Source organism: Triticum aestivum, chromosome 7D, assembly GCF_018294505.1.
Source record: "Triticum aestivum cultivar Chinese Spring chromosome 7D, IWGSC CS RefSeq v2.1, whole genome shotgun sequence".
NCBI classification, from domain to species: domain Eukaryota; kingdom Viridiplantae; phylum Streptophyta; class Magnoliopsida; order Poales; family Poaceae; genus Triticum; species Triticum aestivum.
Genome location: NC_057814.1, coordinates 156,672,583 through 156,677,598, shown reverse-complemented (window position 1 = coordinate 156,677,598; position 5,016 = coordinate 156,672,583). Strand labels below are relative to the sequence as shown.

Below are 5,016 nucleotides of genomic sequence, written 5' to 3'. Positions count from 1 at the left end.
AGTCACCTACTACGTGTTATGATCCGACAACCCCGGAGTGACAACAACCGGGCCCACTCTCGGTGATGAGAATAGTTTGAGGAGTTCATGTATTCACTATGTGTTAATGCTTTGTTCTGGTTCTCTATTAAAAGGAGGCCTTAATATCCCTTAGTTTTCAATATGGACCCCGCTGCCACAGGAGGTAGGACAAAAGATGTCATGCAAGTTCTTTTAATAAAGCACGTATGACTATTTACGGAATACATGCCTACATTATATCGATGAACTGAAGCTAGTGCCGTATCGCCCTAGGTTATAACTGTCACATGATCCAACAAGTCACCGATCCAATGCCTACGAATTTATCTTACTGTTGTCAACCCGTGCAATCACATGGGCTAGTTTTTGAATGTGAGATATAAATATTTCATAATATTAGAAACTACCCATGCATTTAAAATTTTCATGGGTATAATTTAAGTTACATGACTTTGGATTATTTAGTCTATTTATTCGAGTAAAATATAGTAGGGAAAACACCAACTATGACTCATTTCCATTTACATGTTTATATGTATAGAAGAAGAACATAAAATACAAATGATCTAAGCAAAAGTGCATCTCCTCCTTTAGGCTGGGTTTAGACCACCATCCAGTGATCAGGATTTCTTTGAAAGATATGATGTTGTTCCTCTTTTTTGACTCATTGAGCAAACTGTCCCAGATCAGTACCCCATTCAATACCCCGATTCCACCAAAAATTCTGAGTGAATTCACATGATAAAAAGATGTGCATAATAGTATCATTTGTGCCTTCCTCACATAGAACACAACTTTCGTATTCATTTGTATGGTGCTGGGGCAGGTTGAGGAGCACTAATAACGGTTTGGTATTACCCTTCTGATACAGTACAATATTTTCCGTTACCCGTGGAAATGACCAGCTGTCATATTGTATAGCATCGTTCACAATGTTCACACTCTGTATCAACTTCTATAGCTTTTCTCTCAAAAAAAAACTCCTATATCCGTTGTACAGCAATGGGTGACATAGGGTTGTGAAATAATTCAAAAGTATCAGTATCATCATGTGATCTAGCTATAACATGACGGATGCTATAATCTTTAGCATATGAGTGCAACCGGGGAAGGTTCTAATAAAGTGGTTGATCGTGCCAACTGTCATCTCATAATATTATTTACTCTATTTGATGGTCAAAGTTAAATCTCAAAAAGTTGTGTGTGCCCCCTTTTTGTTTTTGGGGGTCGTACAATATTTGAACAAATGCACATTCACTTTACTTCATACATATAAAGTACGCATAGATAATTAAGTACTAAACATTGAGCATTTGTTTTGGGGGGATAACAATATTCAAATGAGCAGCCATGAGTTTTATAGAACATTAATTTCTACTGTAAGCAGTCTCATGGCAGTGCATATTTTGTGAAAAAAAACAAGTGATCTCTGAAATAGAAAGGCATTTTCAAAAGATTGCTTAGACTTGCATGTAAACAACCATAATTTGTATTTAAAAAATAGTGACCCATGTAACTGTGTACAAAGATTAATTTTGTGTGCATCAAATGAATATATCTCCAAGTAACAACTAACTAACGGAGATCAAGTGTCCAACCAAAAGTTATTAGAATATAGAAACTATTATTACGGCAGCACCTTTTGTAGAGGAAGGTTTCACTGCAGTGAGAATGGACATATATACACACGGATTCTTTTTCTTCCAGTCTGGCAGTTTCATGTGTCTGAAAACAGAAAGAAATAAAGTGAATCATGTGTCCCCGTAAGAATCCCCTGCCAACCAAAATGTAGTACTTCGAAATACTCTGAGTGGACGATCTAACCAAAGGCGTGCTCTGCGGGAATGGACTGGAAGATCACCAATACCTTGGAAAAACGAAAAGGAAAATCTTTGCAATCACCATGCTCTTTATCCCAAGTAGCAAAGTATTACAAATTACAGAAATTCACAACATAAAAACAGAGGCGAAAATCATGTGTGATATCTGCCCAGTTTTGGTATGAGGAGATCATATAATTGTAGTAGATCTGTAGAACTGCAAGTTAAGTACAAAATTAGGCATGCTATGCAGCTTTCTGTGTAGAGCCATACTAATACCTTTCAACCCCGAAAGGGGAAATGTGCACAAAAATGATGCTCCTAAAATCCTTAGCGGAGTATCAGCAGAGCAAAGGGTTATGTAAGCACTAATACCTTACAACTTTTCCTCAAGTAGTCAGTTTTTCCCGAATTGAGGAGGCAGCCAGTCAGCGGCATTGGCTGGGAAGTGTGAGCACTTTGTGAGAATGGCATGTCTGGCTGTTAAACTCTATCGTCGAAGCCGAGGATGGAGACTGGGTAGCGTTCCACTGGATATGTACGCATACATCATTTCACGGTTGGAGACGAAGCAAACATCGGTGGCCGCTGTCAGCATGGCGCACAATCTGCACGATGCAGAGAGATCATGGAGAGGAAGAGGAGACGGCTTCTCTTAGTTGTGATGAACAGCAGGATGGTTATCTGTTGCGATTTATCAGAAAGCAAAACCTTCTGCCTTTGCATGTTTTTAGGAGATAAGCAAGTCATGCCTTTTTTTAAAGAAAATAGATAATGTCAGATTTCTGTTCTGTTTCTGCATCGACACGGATGTCTACACTGTTTTTTAACCCATTGGAAAAAGAGTTTGCCTCTTGTATGTTTTCAAGTCTAGTATGTTTTCAAAAGAAAATATAGAAAAGTTGCAGAGATTTCTTTTGGCCCATGAAATAGAAGTTACAGAATTTTATTTAAATCTGAGACGTAATAACTTGGGCACACCAAATCAAAGGTATTTTTTAATCTGATCAATGTGGGAATTTCTAGGGAGTCCATAATAATATAGATAGATGGATGGATGGATTTCTATGAATAATTATTATGCAATGCAAGTTACCTAAACAACCGCATCTTTCTGACACATTACTGAAGTTGTCGGTTGAAATTTTCTCCTAATATATAAATTTCTCAGAACATCATCGGATGATGGTAAACGAACTGCACGCATCTTAATGTATTCAAATTTTGATAGAAAAGTGTCAGATCATAAAATCTCTTTATCGCATGATTGTCCAAACATAAAAAACCAAAATTCATTGCTTTCGTTGAAACAACCAACTCAACTACATACCATTACCTAAATACATGACCAGATTCACATTTGTGATTGGTTTAAGAAAAGAATTGGACTACATTTGGCTCAGCCTGAAAGGCCATCATTCTCTTAAGTAAAAATGCTATCATTACAGAGAACTCTTACCTTAGACACTGTAACCGAGTTAGTAGATTATCTTGGGAAGTACATTCTGCTTTATATCAATCACCAGAAGACACCAAAACAACATCATTAACGTTCAGGTGGGCATCAATTTGGAATGATAACCTGAAGACACCACAACAACAACATTAATGTTCAAGTGGGCATCAATTTGGAATGATTACCTGAAGACACCACAACAACAACAGTAATGTTCAGGTGGGCTTCAATTCAGTACATATAAACAATCTGAAACTATCTTGTCAGGGAATATGTAGTCATAAAAATTGTATATGAATAGAACATATATGATTTCCTTTGTGCTGACCTTAATATCAATACACTATAACTGGTCTTAACCTACCATGCCATTCTGACTCGTAGTTGATAGCACCGAGATTTCACACGCCAGTCTGATTAACCTAAAATTGTTAGAAAAAGGCATTGAAATTTAATACTGCAACAGCAACGATACTCAATGCTCAAGTAGTTGTCATGCACAATTGAAGGAAAATCAATCCCCATACGTGCTGCAACACCAACGACACTCAATGCTTTAGTAGTTATCACTTGCCATTGCTTTTACAAACCAATTGCCCAGAAAAACATTCTCTGACCTACAACGGTCAGGACTTGCAAGCTTGGCAAGGAACTTCCTTGAACAGGAGATTGCGTCAGAACGGCGACAAAAAAAATCAAGAAAAGGCATCAGCCTTACTGGAGACTGGGGCAGGCCATTGATGATGTTAACCCTGCCATATATATAGGCCAAAAGGCATCAGACACATTACTGAAGCTGTCAGATATAAAAATTGATTTAGGAGTACAAATGACATGTAGACAACAAATTTCTTAATTTATAAGCTCACCTGATGAGAAGAGTATATGCTCTGAAGGATCTCCATGAGGTATCCATAGATTGTGCGTATGTCGAAAGATTTCAGAATTAATCACAACAATATCGGAGAGGGCGAAGGCCGATCTCTAGGATGTACTTAATTTATAAGCTTACCCAATGAGAAGAGTATATGCTCTGACCGATCTCCATGAGGTATCCATAGATTGTGTGTAGGTCAAAAGATTTCAGAATTAATCACAACAATATCGGAGAGGATGAAGATCGATCTCTAGGTTGTATCCATAGGTTGTACGTATATGTGAGAAGATTCAGAATTGAATCCTGGAGAGCACAACACTATCAGATAGGAGGATAGAAACCAAATCAAAACCGAATCCAAAACAGCAAAAAATACAAATTCAGAACAATTTCTTTGAGAAAAGAACCTGATCGAGATGAGGAAACTAATTTTGATGCAATAAGCCCCTTGAGAACACCGATCCATGCCTCAATTGGTTTCGAGAGAGACGTGGATTTGTTTTCCATTGAGGTAGGAGTACAAATTAGATGCCGCAAGATGGGTTCTGTTTTTTTAATTAATGCGGAGTGGAATAGACGATGAAAAAGTAGATATTTTAGGGTTTCCTTTTTTTAGGTGAGTTTAGGGTTTCCTTGGCTTGTACAACCGTGAAAAGAGTATGGGCCATCTAATCAATTGTTTTCGGCCCAATCAAGAGTGGCTTGGGTTCTACTACAACGGTGTTGGCTTCTATTTTGCCAACCCACTTTTCTACCGAGGGCCCCATCAGCCGAGCCGCTCATTATTTCTGCTATTTTTTGATAAGATTGAGAGTCTTGTTTCTGTACGAACAGCCTAACGT

At 37.9% G+C, this 5,016-nt stretch overlaps 1 long non-coding RNA gene across 3 annotated transcripts; it reads right to left on the bottom strand.

Annotated features, from left to right (window-relative positions):
• Positions 1–464: 464 nt before the first annotated feature.
• Positions 465–4,730, bottom strand: LOC123167580 (uncharacterized). Of its 3 annotated transcripts, none has more exons than XR_006483972.1 (5): positions 4,582–4,730; positions 4,167–4,477; positions 3,301–4,049; positions 2,217–2,449; positions 465–1,888 (listed from the first exon to the last, which is right to left on the bottom strand). It is a non-coding gene; the product is annotated as an uncharacterized lncRNA (long non-coding RNA). The 3 variants fall into 3 exon arrangements; XR_006483973.1 differs by having other exon boundaries at positions 465–2,449; positions 4,167–4,187; positions 4,310–4,477; XR_006483971.1 differs by having other exon boundaries at positions 465–2,449.
• Positions 4,731–5,016: the final 286 nt, after the last annotated feature.